The sequence below is a fragment of the Cicer arietinum genome, chromosome 2 (assembly GCF_000331145.2).
Source record: "Cicer arietinum cultivar CDC Frontier isolate Library 1 chromosome 2, Cicar.CDCFrontier_v2.0, whole genome shotgun sequence".
NCBI lineage: Eukaryota > Viridiplantae > Streptophyta > Magnoliopsida > Fabales > Fabaceae > Cicer > Cicer arietinum.
In genome coordinates this window covers 41,432,098-41,450,570 of record NC_021161.2, presented here as the reverse complement: position 1 = coordinate 41,450,570, position 18,473 = coordinate 41,432,098, and positions in this window count along the sequence as shown.

Here is an 18,473-nt window from a genome sequence, read left to right as displayed (position 1 = left end):
CAACCTCCAGGATTTGAAAATCAATCAAAATCAAATCATGTTTTCAAACTTACCAAAGCTCTATATGGTTTAAAATAAGCACCAAGAGCTTGGTATGAACGGTTAAGTTCATTCTTAATCAAAAATGGATTTTCAAGAGGAAAGATTGACACCACATTATTTAAGAAACCAGAGGAGAATGATTTACTTATTGTTGAAGTATATGTTGATGATATCATTTTCGGATCAACCAATGAAAAAATTTGTGAAGGATTTTGAAAACTTATGCAAAGTGAATTTGAAATGAGCATGATGGGAGAATTAAGTTATTTTCTTGGAATACAAATTAAACAATATGAAAATGGTATTTTTATATGTCAAGAAAAATACATTAAAGACCTGCTGGTCAAATACAAAATGAATGAATCAAAGATCATGTCTACTCTCATCCATCCATCATATTCTTTAGAGAAAGATGAAAATGGTAAATCTGTTTCTGAAATAGAATATCGAGGAATGATTAGCTCTTTGCTTTACTTAACTGCCACTAGGCCTGTTATAGTATTTGTAGTGGGACTATGCGCTCGATTTCAATCAGCTCCAAAAGAAACTCATTTAACAGCAGTAAAATGAATTTTTAGATATCTTGTTGGAACCGCTAATCTTGGCCTTTGGTATAGAAAAGGTTCCCATTTTGATCTTATAGCATATTGTAATGGTGATTATGCTCGAGATAAAATCGAAAGAAAAAACACAAGTGGAGCATGTCAGTTCTTAGGTGAAGCATTGATAAGTTGGTCTTGCAGAAAACAAAATACAATAGCTCTATCAACCACTGAAGCTGAATATGTCTCAGCAGCAAACTGATGCTCACAAGTTCTTTAGATTAAAAATCAACTCGAAGACTACTCAGTAAGTTATTCCAGCATTCCAATTTACTGTGATAGCACTAGTGCAATAAATTTGTCTAAAAATCCAATACAACACTCTAGATCATAACATATTGAAATAAAACATCATTTTATTTATGATATCTTTACAAAGCCTCTTGCCGGTGATAGTTTCAATTTGATCAAAGAGAAATTGAAAATTACGAAAAATCCAAAAAATTCTGGTTAAAATCTGCTTCTGTAGAAAACGGAAAGCGTTTATCAATCTTCGTTTTTTCCAAACATCAGTCTCCGTTTTTCAACCAACATTCTCCTATGTGTCATCACTTTCCCTCTCAAACCAAAAAGGGAAATCTTGGCATTTAATGCATGGGTGTCTCTGTCTGCAAAAGAGTACTGACACAAGCATTCCTTGAAATGAGCATGATCGGAGAATTAAGGTATTTTATTGGATTACAAATTAAACACTATGAAAACGGTATTCCCGCCCCCAAAAGAGTACTAACACAAGTATTCCCGCCCCCAAATTATCTCCTCCTTCCCAAGGTTCAAAAGAATCGTTGTCTCTTTCTCTTCATATCAGAAATTCTGAGTGGCATCCCAACCACTTCATCTTCTTTTTCCTCAAAAACAACAATAGTGTTCTCAACTTCTCATCTTTTTCCTAAAATCTCTCTCAAAAACTCTTTCCAAACCACAACAATGGGCACGCACAAAGCAATCAACAAGAAAGAATGCATATCCATGCTCGCCATCCTCATCATCTCCATCATCTGACTCAATCCAACGCTCACCATCTCCACCACCACGACCAACTCCACCACATATTTTCTTTGATACCACGTTTTCTGACTACCTCTCATCTTCTCCAGAAAACAACCCTAACCCTATCAATACCAATCTTTTGTCCATTGTTCTTCCACCTCTCTACACATGTCCCCCTCCTAATCTCGCTCAAGTTCCCCCTCATCTGCTAAAACCTACGATACCAACAAGACATTCTATGAGAGTAAAATCTGGCATTGGAACCTCAACGACCTCCAACGTAAAACCATTCTACTTCATCATCTCTGATTCTAAGACTGGTGACTCATCTGATACTCCCCTTCACACAACCGCTACAGAGAAAGCAAAAACCCAACCCATCACTCCATCGAAATATTTTTTCTCCTCCGAACCTTCTCAATCAACTCCTCCAAATCAGAAAAGGAGATTGATCAATGAAATCTTCTCCTCTCTACCTAAACCATATCAACCTTCCTCTCAATCCAAAAAGCCAACGCCAAACTCTATGAAAACTAAAACCACCATGACCATTGCCCAATTCCTATCTAGAAACAAACTCAGAAATCCCCAAACAAATAATGCACCCAAACAAAACTTGAAACTCACTAAACCTGCCTCTCTAGAACATTCTCCGTTTCCCCAATGTTCTCCAGCCCTAACTCCAGAACGTTCTCCAAATCAAGAACGTCCTCTAGTTCGTATTCCCTCTTCTTCTCCACAACAAGAACTTTCTCCACATCAAGAACGTTCTCATGCTCGACCATCCTCTACTTCACATCCGCAAGAACATTCTCCAATCCCGTAAACTTCCCCAGTTCATACACCTTCCCCCTCAACAAAATCCAAATGTTCTCTCACTCTAGAACGTTCATCTTCATCCACATTTGAATCATCTGAACCATCTCCACCCACCAAAAAATCAAAACCAAACACACTTCCTCTTATTTCACCCATAAACTCCAAAAATTACAAAGACAAATGGGCTCAACGCCCTATTGGAATAGGAAGGGGTTTTGTATTTAATAAACTCATATTTGATGGCAATGTTGTACAACATCATACTGATGCTCTAGGTTGGACCTCTTTTCTACAAACATATGAGAATTACTATCCTGATGTTGTAAGAGCCTTCTACTACAATGCCAAAACCTTCTCAGATAAATCCCTCATCATCTCCACCATTAAAAGAATCGAGAAAAGGTTGACTCCAGATATCATGGCTTCCATCCTTCAACTGCCTACATAAGGACCTTCTATTTTTGGCAACAAGTGGTACTCAGCTCTGAATCTCAAAGAGACTGAAGCACTCTCTGACTTGTTTCAAGAAGGGTCTACTCGCTACCTCTCCACATATCTAAAACCCCTTTCAAAAGTCTTCAACAACATGAGCCAACATACTCTCCTTCCTCACTGTGGAAGCCACGAGTATTTTTATGCAAATGATGCTTTGATCATCTATCACCTCCTAAATTGTAAGCGCCTCAACCTTCATTATGTAATCATTCAACACATGGTATGATGCCACTAAGGATTACAAGAAAAATATCATTCCTTATAGAATGATATTAACTAAAATCTTTAGGCACTTCGGCATTCCTCTCTCCACTAAAAATCCCTCATAAAAACCTCCAACTTTTCCACAAAAAAACTATCCCACATGCGCAAAACATTCTCTAAACAGCCTACCACCACTACTTCCTCCTTTCCAACTTCCTTGAAGAGAAAACGCTCGACAAGAAGAAAAACTGCCACCATACCTATCCCTTTCTCACCTCAAACATCTGATCATTTAGGAGATTCAGTAACTGAAACTGCTCCAGAACGTTCTCCGCTAAACCGAGAACGTTCTCCAGAAAAATCCCAAATCCATCAACTTTCTCCGTTTTTCCTCAATCATCCACAGATTTCCTCTCATACTCACAAATACTTCATTCTCCTCCTCATGACTTCGCTACATTACTACCCAGTCACCTTGTGAGTACCATGTCTCCACTCTTTGTGTCCCCACAAAAAACAAGCTCCTCCATCTTCGGCATTAGTCAATTTTTAAACTTTGCAGAAGATGCTAGCCCATCTGTTAGACACTCCACACCATTTGACCCTTTACCTTCCATGGCAACCTCTTTTGCCACTATTCCATCTATCTTCATTTCCACCATTCCATCCAACAGAATTGTTGTTGCCACCTCTCAACCGTCCACTCACCTCCATACTTCTCCTCGCATGGCAGAACCTTCCAATTATGAGATTATGGTTGCCCTTCAGATTATAATGGCACGTCAGCTTCAACAAGATCAGGAGATTGCTCTGTTGAGAACATGGCTCACATAACAACTCGCTCCCAAACTAGGAATCGCACCTCCTCTGCTTCATCATGTTCCTCCTCCTCCGCAAGTTCCCAACCCAGGAAAATCCTTCTATTCTGAAGGATCTTCTCCGTCACTCGCATCTTAGGATTTTTCTAATCCTTCCTTTTTGTATGACAAAGGGGTAGAATAATTAAGATAATTTTTATTATGTTTTTAATCCCTTTTATATCTAGGATTCTCTAATTATGCTAAAAGCAAACTAAGGTTCTGTATCTCTTTTGAATTGATGAAAATAACTTATGTTAAAATTATATGCATGTTTAAAATTCTGTCAAAATCACTTACTGCATTAATTTAGGGGGAGCTATTAAGCTCTTCAAAATTGATATTAGAATCAGAATTAAAATCTAAATTAACATGTTTGTCATCATCAAAAAGGGGGAGATTGTTAAGACAAACTCTCAAATTAAAGTTTTGATGAAAATAAACAAAGGTTAATTAAGAATGTTAATTATGATTCTAAAATGTTATGTTAATTTAACATGTGCTTTTGAGTGATTTAATTCAAAGATAGGAATCAAGAAAAGCAAAGAAAACAATTAAAAACTGAATAGATAAAGAAACAAGAATATTCTGGACAAAATGAAGAATGATCTCCAGGTTCAAGACTAATCGTCACAGCCTCTTAACCAATCAATCTCCACTATTTCAACGAGGCTTTTGCCTCTGAATGTTATTCTAAGATCATCAGTACATGGCAAGGAACAAGTAGGATCCATTACAGTCAAAGAAGGATTTTGAATCATTAAGATAAAAGGACTCGAATAAAGCTAGTTGAAACAGTCTCAATCTTGTTCAGCCAAACTATCAAGAAAGTTTAATCAATCTTCAATTGTACAAGACATCATGAAGATATCCAGAATGATCAAAACTGAATCTCTAGATTGATCATCATTCTCCAGAAAGTTCAAACTAATAAAACCAGATTGATAATCAATCTCCGTTTCTGCAGAATTTCAGCATTGATATCCTTACTTCTGCAGAAGTTTATAATCATTGACCAAACTGTTTTGGACAGAATCAAGGCTCCAAATCGAAGCTGTAACATCAATGGTTAGATGATAAGCTTCAAGGATCATTAAACCCAAAGGCAAACTGATCAAAGAAGTCTGTAACAGCATCAGTCAAAACAGATTCAAAACGTTCAAAGGCTGAAATATTTTTAATCATATATATTGGTTTTGGTCAAAACTGACAGAGTACTATCAACAACTCTTTTGACCATTATTAAATGCTCCAAACGCCTATAAAAGAATGACCAATGTCCAGGAAAATGCTGAAGTTCAAGTGCTATCAAAGTCTCATAAATCATTCACATTCACATACTTCAAAATTCTCATTTTCACAAAGAATAATCAGTTATGAACTTTTATATCATATTGTGTTATTACTACTAAATTATTTGTAAAGAATCGAAACTCAAACAAGAGTTGAGAGATCTCAGATTCTATCAAAACAATCTCATCAGTATTGTAAGACTCAAACTATAAGAGTTTAAGTATAGTTTAAATAGATTGTAACGAATCATATCAAGATCGATAGGTGATTAATTTACATTCTAGGTGGAAAGAAATAGAGCTTGTAACAGATCAAGGTTGATCAAAGTTATATGTTGTAAAACCAAGAAGGTTCTTTGTTTTGAACACTTAGTGGAAAATCTCACAATTGTGAAGACTGGACGTAGCCTGAGTTGGGTGAACCTGGATATATCTTTGTGTGTTATTCATTCTCTTATCTCTTTTTTTTATTAAGCTTGATTGATTAACTAAGATTAAATATAAACTGAATTTGTGTTTTTAAGCTAACCCATAACGTTCTCTGTTTTTTGGTAAAAACCAAGAACGTTCTCCGTTTTTTGTTTCCTTAACCAAGATTAATCTTGAGTTAAAACTAAAGATTTTTTCAGGAATTTTTAATAGGTACATTTACATTTCAAACCCTCATTCCTTGTAAATCGACATTGTTACTTCATAACACACCCAAGATATGGTTGATTCCTAAATGACTTCTTTTCTTAGACCAAATTCACATAGAAATGAAGCACCAAAACGCGAAGACCATAAAGATCCTCGACCCACTCTCCAACCTCATTACGCAAGGATATTATTTTGTTTCTTCTTCTCCTAACAATGGTTTTTGAGTGTAGAACTTAGTGTTGCAAACGTAATCAGCAATCCATTGACTCCCAGTGATGAGGACCTAAAATGAGCTAATTAGGAGGAAAAACAAAGAATAATTCAAGTCAAGACTTTATAATAGTTTTTAGTTTCATTTGTGTTTAATTTGAAGTGTGATAAATTTAGTTAAGTGGTGTTATCCCAATATGACTCTAGAGAATTGACTTTTGGCCCATTTTAGTTATAAGGTAAATTCTTCTTTAAATACCTCGTAAATGTCTCATTTTGGATAATTTTGAAATGAATTAGAATTTCTTTGTGAGTGAGAGGTGTCTCCTCTTTGAGTTCTTGAATTAGAACTTGCTTGAATCCTATCAATGGATTCCTTACCATTGTGGCGATTCTATATTGACTTATATATCATCCTTGATTGTGGCGCCTTCTTCATCTTCTCCATCTAACTCATCTTTGTTTATTTCTTTTCCCTTATATTTTACCACTTTATCTCAAAAAATCACTTGGTTAGATCTTGAATCTCATCACTCAAATCCACATCATTTGGTATTCAGAGCTTGTCACCAAGTGGTAACATTTGTTCTTAATTTTTGTTTTTAAGTTTTTAATGTTATTGAAGTTCTTGGGAAATTTGAAATTTTAGGTTAATTTCTTGAAATTTGATCTTTGTTTTTGTGTAATCTTGAGTTGTTAGTTGATTATAAGTGTTATAATATGTATGAGATGGTTTCGTTTGATGATTTTTTTGCTTCATTTTGTGTGAAATTCGAAATCTGAAGTTGCTGGAAAAAAATTCGCAAGAAAAAAAAAATCTGCATTCATCTTATTCACTTGCAATTGTTTGATCCAAAATTTCACTTCCAAATTTATTTTCGATGTTAATTCTTCCATACAAGTCCGATTCTGGAAATTCAATAGTCTAAATTGATTAGAAAAAATGAGTGGAATTAAAATATGCAGAGAAAAATCGGGAAATATAAGTGCTGCGAAAAAGTGATTCTACATAAAAGCACTTTTGAAAAAAGGTATTTTGCAAAAAAAAAAAAAAATTCCAGAGTTGTTCTTAATGAAACATCAAACATCTGTTGCATTCTCCTTATCTCTTTTAGGCATTACAAGTTTGATTTTAGTATCTTACATCCCACATATTTGGATCACTTAGTCATTTAATTCTAATATTTCTTGTTTCTTTTATATTCTACTTGAGTATGTCTTCATTTATCTAGTTTTTCTCTCTTCTTGTTTGTTATTTTAAATTCTCTTAGTTTTGTTTTAGAGTTTTCCTTCATGAAACTCTTGTGTTGATTGTAACAGCCCGATTTTTAACAGCGCAAGTGTATTTTTTTTCAAAACAAATTCATAAAAACAAAGAAATAAAGTTGAAAAAACAACATGTATGTATTCGAATACAAGGTTGTTTCATAAGTCAGCAGCAAAAACAACATGTATGTATTCGAATACAACCTTTTGTATTCGACTACACATAAGTCAGTAGCAAAAACAGGATGTCTGTATTTGAATACAGCCTTCTGTATTCGAATACACATCAGAAAATAGCAGAAAACAGCAAAATTCAACTTTTAAAAGAGTTTCAAAATGAATCAACACTTACAAAAAAATCCAAACAATCACAGTTAACAATTATAGCACAATCACCATGACAACTTGAGTTTCCAAAAAGTTTTACAATCAATCACACTTACACACAAATCCAAAACATTCGCACTTAGCAATTATAGCACAATCACCATGACAACTTGAGTTCAAACACTCAATCATAATCTTGAATCAAACATGACTCGCGTGCCAAGCACCCTAATGCAATGTGTATATGCCAAAATGCATGAATTCCAGAATTCCAAACCAAAACCCTCCTCGAATGTGCGTAAATCATAATTGTACCGTCTATCACAGACCTTGTACTAATTACCAAGGTGCAACCCATCATAGGCCCGCACGATTTACTAAAGTGTCGCCTATCACAGGCCTTACACTGTTTTCTAGAGTGCAATCGCTCACGGATCATCACAACTAGAGTGCAATCTCTCACAGATTAGCACGACGTGATAATCCCGCAAGGATTAGATGAACCAACTAATCACATGGCATCATCTTGTGGCCCATAACGGTCACCACTATCACCATGGCCCAATCGCAGTCACCATGTACTATGAAATGCATGAGCATACTCTGACTCTATCCACGACAATCATTAAGTAAATGCAGATATTAAAAGATTCCCCATTTTTAATACTCATTTAACACTAATGACTTTCAAAGTCCACACAGAGCATACTCAAACATTTACTTTTCCACCACACACATCAAATTTAATCCACAATTTACATTAAACCTGATCAATTCAAAATCCACAAAATCAACACCAAGTTTAATCATCAATCACCACAAATTTCCACAAAATTCAAACATAACTCATGCCAAACTAATTTTCACAAAACATACCTCAAACACATCAAATTTCATTTCCTCAACAACACACATACATGAATGAAATTCTTTTTCCATAAAACACTCATCAATATCTCCAAAATTTCACCCATAAAAGCATTTAATTCATTTTCCCCAAATCTACACTTCAAACCCAACAAATTTATTTTCCACACAACCACAAATAAGTCCCTAAATGCAAACTAAAAGTTTGGAAGGAGCCCTTACCTTAACGATAGCTCTAACGCGCGATTACGGTACCGAAATTAATCCCGACATAGCTCCAAAGTTGGTTCACTAGCACCATAGCGTGAAAGTGAGCAACTTTCCCTTCTATCACTTCTTGAAATGAAGCTTAGATCTAGAAGAAACGTGGAGGTTTGCGTTTGACGGTTTTGAAAACACTAACACCGTTTTTCTTCGTTTTCGAATTCGAGAAGAAAAATCAAGCTGAGAAATTCTTTTCTATTTCACCCACCAAGCCTTGGGTTTTTTTACTTGAAGCAAAAGAAAGCAAAGAAAGAAAAAAAAGGAAGGAGAAGAAAGAAAGCTTCGCGAGGCAGGGAACCGTTTGGTTTTTCTTCCTCTGTTTCCTTTTATTCCTTTTCTTTTCTTCTTTCTAACATATATAATAATATATACATATATATATATATATATATATATATTATACTTAAAACTCACCCAAACAAATATCTAAAAATATCTAGATACTTCATAAAGTTACCATTTCACCCATCACTTCCCCAACCACTTTTTGTTAACTCGAGATATTTTTAACAAAAGTGTCCGGTTTTAAATTCTTCGTAAAATAAATAAATTATTCTTCGACAACAGATTCACCGTACTTAATCAGATTTATTTATCGACGAATAATTTTAATCGGGCATCAAAAGATATTTTTGGGCATTAAGCTCACAAAATATGAATAACTTGGCTAAAAAGCCTCAGAGTTCAATACCAAAATACATAAAGTAGAATTTAAAACTATGGGTCTTACATTGATAGTTTTTGTGGACTTGTTACATTGTGTTTCGATTCTTTGATTTGGATTCTTAATTGGGTTCTTTTTAAGAACTTGAAAGAGGAGTTTGAGTGGAAAAAGGCAAGAATACACATAATTGAAAGAAAGAAAAAAAGTCATCATTGAGTGGTATACACGAGTGATGCATTTCTTGAGTGTAAACACTTAGTGAGTCGTGAGGGCCTTATTTTTATTTTCTTATCTTGTTATTTATTTGGTTATTGTGATACTCGTTGATTTGTTGTTTTGAAATCGTGAGTGAAAGTGAACCAAACCCCTTTTCTCCTAGAATCACTTATCTTATGGGTTACTTTACAAAAATATTGAATACTCAAATGAATGCCTTGAGAGAAAAGTTTGTGAATCAAAGAGATAGGAGATCTCATCATGGAAGATTTTTTCAAAACAAAGATAGGTTTGAAGTTGAGAAAGAAAGAAGATATAGATGTTATGATGAGAAGGAAATGAGGTATGAGAAGAGATTTAGAGAAAAACAAAGAAGATGTAAAAATTATGATGAGGAGAAAATGAGATATGAAAGGAGAGATAGAGAAAAAGAAAGAAGATATAGAGATTATTGTGAGGATGAAATGAGATATGAAAATAGTGATAGGGCAAAAGCAATGAGGCAAAGAGATTTTGAGATGGATGATATGAGGTATGCAAAAGAGAAAAGACACAAAGAATATAAAAAGGAGGAACAAGAAAAAAACGAAAGTATATCATATGAAAAATATATTAGAGATTTTGTATTTGATTCGAAGTATGTGAAATATCTTTATGAAAATGGATATACAAAAGAGGCAACAAAAGTAGAGAAACTAACCTTGAGAGAAAAAGAGAAAATCAAAGAAAAGAAAGAGAAAGAGGGAAAAAAAAAGTTAACCTTGAGAGAGAAAATGAAAATTAAAGAAACGAAAGGTGAAGTGGAACAAAATTTGAGAGACAAAGAGCTAGAAATTGAGTCTAACTATTTTTCTAACTTTGTTGATTCTTATGTTCAAAAGCTTGAAAACAGGTCTCCAAAAGAGGAATTCCCACAATCCATTGAAGTTAAAGGTGATTGGCCAAATGTTTCTCAAAAGGATCCTTGCAAGAAAAATCTTGGTTTGAATCCTAGCAACTTTAATTCTTCTACTACTTTAATTCATGTTTCTCTTAAATTGTTTGACAAATTTATTTCTCTTATGCTTAATAGGTTTGCAAATATTCATCTTAAAGTGAATAACTTGTGTTATTTCCATAAGCCTCATTTGAAAGTTGAAACCATGATGCATCAAGTATTTAATCCATATTATTCTTCTAAACTTGCTTTGAGAATTATGAGCCAAGACTTGATTGATTTTCTTGATAAATGTGTTGTTGTGCTTTCTAAAGTAACTTTGGTTCATGACAAATTTTTTGAAGAATGTGTTGGAATTCTTAAGAAACATTTGTCTACTAACTTAAATACTTACTCTTGTGTTAAAAATAAAGTTAGTATCTTGAAATTTTCTATGAAGGGTTAATGTTTGCATGTGGAATTTGTTGATAGTTGCACTACTACACCTCTATTTACTCTTTGTTTTATTGACAAATATTTTAAACTTCCAAATGGTACTCCTAATTTGTTTGAGAGACTTGTCTTGTTTCAAAAAGAACATTCATTTGTTTATGATAAAAGGAATGTCCACGAGGCTCAATTTGCATTGAAGCCTTTGGAAATACAAAGTAACTTCTTGTTAGTCTCCAATTCCAATCCAAGGAAGGTAAAATTGGTACTTAATGTCAATTTTAAGAGGTATTATTTTATCTCTATCTTGAAAACTCCTTATATTAGAAATGAATATGTTGGATTGTTGAATGCAAAAAGTGAAATTGTGTTTCACCTACTTGACACATTTAGTGGTTTTTCACAATTTCCATTTGATCCCGGTGGTAGCGTTAACATTGTTCTTCATGTCTTTGACTTGTATTTTTCTTCTTGTAGGTTATGATTGAGCTAAATTCGAGGTCGAATTTCTTCTAAGAAGGAGGGAATGATGAGGACCTAAAATGAGCTAATTAGGAGGAAAACAAAGAATAATTCAAGTTAAGACTTTATAATAGTTTTTAGTTTCATTTGTGTTTAATTTGAAGTGTAATAATTTTAGTTAAGTGGTGTTGTCCCAATATGGGTCTAGAGAATTGACTTTTGGCCCATTTTAGTTATAAGGTAAATCTTTCTTTAAATACCTTGTAAGTGTCTCATTTTGGATAATTTTAAAATGAATTATAATTTCTTTGTGGGTAATAGGTGTCTCCTCTTTGAGTTCTTAGATTAGAACTTGCTTGAATTTTATCAATGAATTCCTTACCATTGTGGCGATTCTATATTGGCTTATCATTTATCTTTGATTGTGGCGCCTTCTTCATCTTCTTCATCTAACTTATCTTTGTTTGTTTGTTTTCCCTTTTATTTTACCACTTTATCTCAAGAAATCACTTGGTTAGATCTTCAATCTCATGTGGAAGCACTCAAATCCACACCACCTAGACTTTTGAGACCATAAACACTCTTTTAGGTAAAAGGTGGTAGAAAGTAGGTCTTAAGCTCTTTCTCAAGTGAATCAAGAAATCAATGGGATATTCTAAATGTCATTTAGTAACCCCAGTGACTCCTTCTTTCTTCTAAATATATTCGTAAGAGTCTCTTTGTTCTACTATTTCAAAAGAGGGGTGAGATGATGAAGATGAAACATGAGATCACTACCTCTCCCCACTTATCAAATTGAAAACTATGGAAGTCAACCAGACGGGATGATGATCAATATGAACCAAAGGAATGACTTTGGAACAACTATCATCATATCTCAATCTCCAACAACATTATAGATGAGATTATCAAAAAAATTGAAGATTGTGTATCTCTCATTCCACTTAGGGCCCCTTCAAGTAAATTAAGTACTCGTAGTGGTAACTACAAGAAGGTAGCAATCACCCATCCAATTGTGGAAATTATGGCACTTACTTATTTCAGCCATGGCACCTCCCTTTTGTTCTCTTGGACTAGAAATCTCATTACTATCGCCATCATGAGCAAAGATTATAATGATCACTACAATATTCCACAAATAATGTCAAGTTTTAACTCGCTTAGGAACACGCGGGTTAGCATGAACCAAAATGAGAAGGCAATGGTCCATATCCCTCTCCCTATCTTGCAAATGAATAAAAAGAAAGTCAATTTTAGTCAAATTAAGATGAATGTCTGTGCTGTTCCACATTAGCCAAATTTCGTGAGATAAGTCTTGAGCTTCACTCACAATAAAATAATTGAAACAATTTTTTATGGTAATACAAACAATATTTTCCTACGACAAATCTCTTGCAGCGCCACCATATCCAGTATACTTTTGTTGTAAAAATTAGTGAGTGCTCGCCGATAATTAATTCCTTGAGCACCTAATTCTAGTGAATCACAGTCATTGAACAATGTTAAAATAAAAATAAAATGTAAGAAAATAAAGTGTTAAAGATGGGAAACCTATTAATTCATTTTCATTTGTATGTCTTGGACAGAGTTCATATCCTATTGGTTCTTAAGAGAACTAACAAAGACCGCCTCCGCTTTTGGGTGTGATATGGGTCGCCTCGTTCATTTGAATAAAGTGGTTGCTCATCTATTTCTCTTTTTTTTTCTCATATGTGATTTTCAGTTATGTATTTCAATCAATTTACAATACCGAAAGTTGGCTTCTGATAAAAGCCAAAAAAATGGTAGGAGAAAAAATAATGTAATATCTAAAAATTTGTAACACCTTAAATTTAACTATGAGTTTTTAGAAATAAAATTGTATATAATACGGATGAAATTTTTTTTTCTACACCGTAGGTGCATACAATAAATAGGAATTGTTTATAGAGTTTTGAAATCACTTAAAATATTAAAATACATGTATGACTTTTAAACAACCTTTAAATAAAATTTAATTAAACTATAAACTCTAATATAGACTCAATATGTGTTCTGGCTTTGACTTGTGACATTGAAGGACTAAGGAGCAATCTACAGACTCCTCAAACTTTAAACGTTTACTTATTACTTAAAAAACATCATGCTCGTCATAGTGAGCATAAAGCTCAGTGACATGTTTAATTAAAAAAAAATTATGGATGTTTTCTAGCCATGTCGGTGTGCTAAGCATGAAAAATCCTCTCAACAAACTATAACTTAAATTTAATAAAATAAAAATTGTAAGCTATACTCAAATATCTCTTCTACCTCTAGCCTTAACTCTTTCAAATAATTTAAGCCACTAGACTTGAGTAACCTAATGACTTAAACTCTACCTAACAATTAAGTCATAAAGACAACATTGGTTTACCTAATGCTCTCTACTTGAGTAATATCTTTAGATACACAAAAATGGAGCAGCAGATATTTTCCAACTTTTTACTCAATTTTTTGTGTCAATTCTCAATGAATTTTAGTGAGACTAATGCTTATTTCGATGGGAATTAAGTCTAAATTCGAATGAGACAAAAATAAGATTTAAAAAATATCTTTAGAAAAATTTATGAACAAAATACCAAACGTTTACCCATACGGATTCATAGTCAACATTATATCATTTTCATTTCAAGTTTTATATTATGAAGTTTATCTACTCAACAAACTAAATAACATTCAACATTTAGCCTAAAAACCAATTAACTATCAATACTAAACAATTATCATCTAATAACTGACTCAACTACAATACTCAATAATCATAATAAAATAATAACTTTTCATAGTAACTAACACAAAATCATAACATACATCATTAATCATCAAAGATATCAAATCAAATAGGATTATCACAACACTCAAACATACAAATTATGAACATTTTCTAGCAACATGCAATCAAGATACTAAAGTATACCACGTAAGAAATGTTTTACGATAATTTTCTATGTTACTTTTGTAATATCTAAATTTTGTCCAAATAATTAAAAATAATTTTAAAAATTAAGTAATAATGTATTAATAAACATTTTGCAATTATTATTATTAAATCTAAAAACATATCAGTTTACAAATCTGACTCAACTTTGAGTCAATATTAACACATGTGTTCCATTACACTACACTAAAAATAAAATAATATAAAAATAAATAATGTACTACTTTCTACTCTTGCACACAACGCGCGCTCTCCCATTTTCAGCTTCCTTCTTTTTCTTCCTTCATTTTAATAATGCTGTTATTTTTACTATTTGTACTCTCAATCAAAAATATACTTTTGGTCCCACCGTGCCCAATCTCTCAATCTCTTCTTATCCCCTCGTTCTCTTTCTTTCTCTCTCTCTCTTTTTTTTTCTTCTTCGTGTACTTCTCAACAAAGAATACTTTGATGATTTTTAAACTAAGACCGATAACAACTTGATGAAACATCTTTTTAATTCTTGAATTTTTTTATGAAGACAAGTTGAACTACTTGATAGTCTTAAAACTTATTTTTTAAATAAAAACAATTGAGTTTTCTTAACAAATTCATTTTCTTTCATCAAAACAATTGAGTTTTCTTAACAAACAAAACAAACTCTCCTTAAAAAAATAATCAACACGTCCTAATTTTCTACCCAAAAACTACATAGCTTTGATTTTTTTCATCGCATCAAAAGATACGTAGGAGTAATATCTCACTCTTGTCAAACATAATAATAAAAATTTATTTTTTTTTCCTTTATATTTTAAATACAATTTTATCTCTAGATTATTTTAAAAAAAAAAAAGATTATATTTTCATTTTTTTTAAAAGAAATAAATTTATATAAGTTAATATTTATTTAACACAATTAATTATAGGTAACCGTAGGGTGCTAATATCTTCCCTTACGTATAATCGACTTTCAAATCCAAAATTTGTTTTCAAATACTATTTTTCTATTTTTAAGATTTTTCTAAATATTTTCCATATTTTAAAATAATTTTAGTAATGACTCTATCAAATTCGAGAAATACTCAAAATTTTAAGTCACAACAACCTTATTATAGAAATCATTGCAAGGAGATGAGAGAATCACATATTTATCGTGGGTTTTTCCCCCTAAATTCTCCTTCCATATGTTCTTTCTTGTTCCTCTTTCCTTAGGTTGAAATCCAAAATATATTTATTTACTCTCTTCTCTTTTCTTTATTTTTATCAATTCTTCATCTCTTTTTTATCTCTCGTTTCTATTGTTTTCTTTTGGTTTCTAGATGGAAGGGTCAAAATAAATATAAACAAGTTGCATGTTGTCTAATTGGATGATGATACAAAAACAGCGGTAAAGATTGTCTTATACGTACTACCTCTATAGAGTTAATGGATAGGAAGTATTTTAAATTTTATTATTCTAATTTCTATCTTTTATTAATATCAATACTTCTAAGAAAATATCATTATTTCACTATATTTTGAAAATACTAATGTTAATTAACAATCTATCCTTTACATTTTTTTTGGAGTAATCTATTAGTTGAATAAACTAAGTCACTTAAGACAATAATTGAATAAATTTCATAATTAACAATTATAATATGATGGATAAGGAAAATAATTTAAGATAATTTGTGCTGTTACAAATATGGTGGTTTATGACTCTTAGTGTGCTGATTTTGTTTGCTTGTTGAACCTTTATAAATAGGTCCATTATTAGCTTCCACATTTTGGCTATTCCTTTCATTAGAGAAAATAATCCCTTCAAAATAGGTCTCTTTGTGAACTAACTTCTTTATGCATAGAAAAATTACTTTTTTCATCCTTAAGGCTTTTCAAAAACTCCTAAATTGTGTTCGCTTGGATTAATCCTGAGGTGTATTTATTTTACACGTCCGAATTAACCAATTCAAGCATATATTTGTGTATTTGAAAATATTGGAGGGTGAGAAAAGAAATATCCATGCATATATGTCAACCTTAGTAAGATTTGGGTTGGTTTGGTTAGTGGTAAGACCGATTTTTAAGGGCTCAAAGGTGTTATGTCTAAAGCTTTTGTTTTTAACTATTGTTTCACTTTATTTCTACTCTATATAGTTGACCATACAAAAAATCTTTACTCTTTATTAGGACGGCTCATACTTCATATATTACATATTAATAAAATAAAATAAAAATCTACAATTAAATATTTTTTAATTTATGATATTTATTTCAGTGGTCATCTAAAGTTAGATTTTTTTCAAATTAAAAAGGATAAATTATTATTATTAAATGAACAATAATGATTATTTTATAACTGTTTTTGAGAGAATTTGAACTCTTTCCTTGAGATGACATTGTTATATTCTTATTAGAGATAAAAATATATTAGACCACTCGACATAAACCTACTATCTAGCCTACAATAAGCTTATGACATACCATACTTTTTAAATTGATAATGACAAATTATTTTAACAAGTCATTTAAAGGTCAAGTCTAGACTTTAAAAACATTATATAAAAGACCATAAAGTCAGACTCAAACCTTATTGAAACAAATAAAAAATATGTGTTTCATTTCTAGATCAACTAACATTAATAACCTTAATTATATCTTTAAAAAGTGATTTGAACTACAAAAATCTTAATGAATCTAATAATATAATTATTTCATTGTATGCATCCAATATTATTTTGGTTTCAAATATAATAAATTTATTACATCTTTTAATAACATATTATTCAAATTAATTTATATTTTCTTTTATTTAAGTAATTTTTTATTTTAGTTTTAAACTATACAACACTTTTTTTTTCTTCTATGTTTCACACCATTAGAGATAATCATATTTGAGACTAGACATAATTATATTTGAGACACATTGAAAAATTATAATTAACTATACAACACGTCTTTAATTATAAATATATATAAAACATATGAAAGCTACAAGTCATTATTTAGTAGCTATTATGATATAATTAGGAAGGCTCGTACATCTTTTTGTGTGTGACTAAAATATAAAATAAATTGATATTTGTTGGATTTTGAGTTTCAAAAACTATTTAAAAATTACAATTTATGCCACCGAGAGTATTACTGGGTTGAGTCACGGACTAGGTCGCTCTCTTTAAGACGTTTCGAGGCACTGCCCAAAATTGTGCAAGGCAGACTATCAACTACGAAGTCTCCAGGATAAAATATTTTGTATCGGAGTTCTACTGCACTGTAGAAAACCGTTCTAGAATTACACCCTCAATATGGCAGTTTAAGCCACTCTCAATATGACAATTAAAGTTACTCTCAATATGGTACTATGACCATTCATAACTACGGCATAATAACCGCTCAAAAAGACAAAAATGAATGGACTACGGCATAATAACCGCTCTAAAAACAAAAGGACTACGGCTTAACAACCGCTCAAAAAACCGAAAGAACTACGGCATAACAACCGCTCTAAAACCGAAGGGACTACGGCATAATAACCGCTCTAAAAACCGAAGGGACTGCGGCATAATAACCGCTCTAAAAACCAAAGGGACTGCGGCATAATAACTGCTCTAAAACCAAAGGGACAGAAAGAAAGGGGAGAAGTGGCTCGAAAATTAGGCGAGCAGAATATAAGAGGGAGAAAAGAGAAAGTTGAGAAAAGCATCCAACTTTGGTGTACTTTTCACAATAGCTTGAAACTCATTATATAGTGATGGAAGCAAAGTCACATATGTTTTCTAAACAATGTGGGACTTTAGTATGTATAGAATTGAAACTACACAAAATATGATAGTTTACCAAAGTGAGATTTCAAAAAAATTCTTTCCAATGTGGGACTTGAATTTTAAAAAACAAGTTTCTTTCCACTTAAATTTACAAAAAATATTTCTTTCCATTGTGGGACTTCAACACATTTTTAAATTCACACTATAACATAC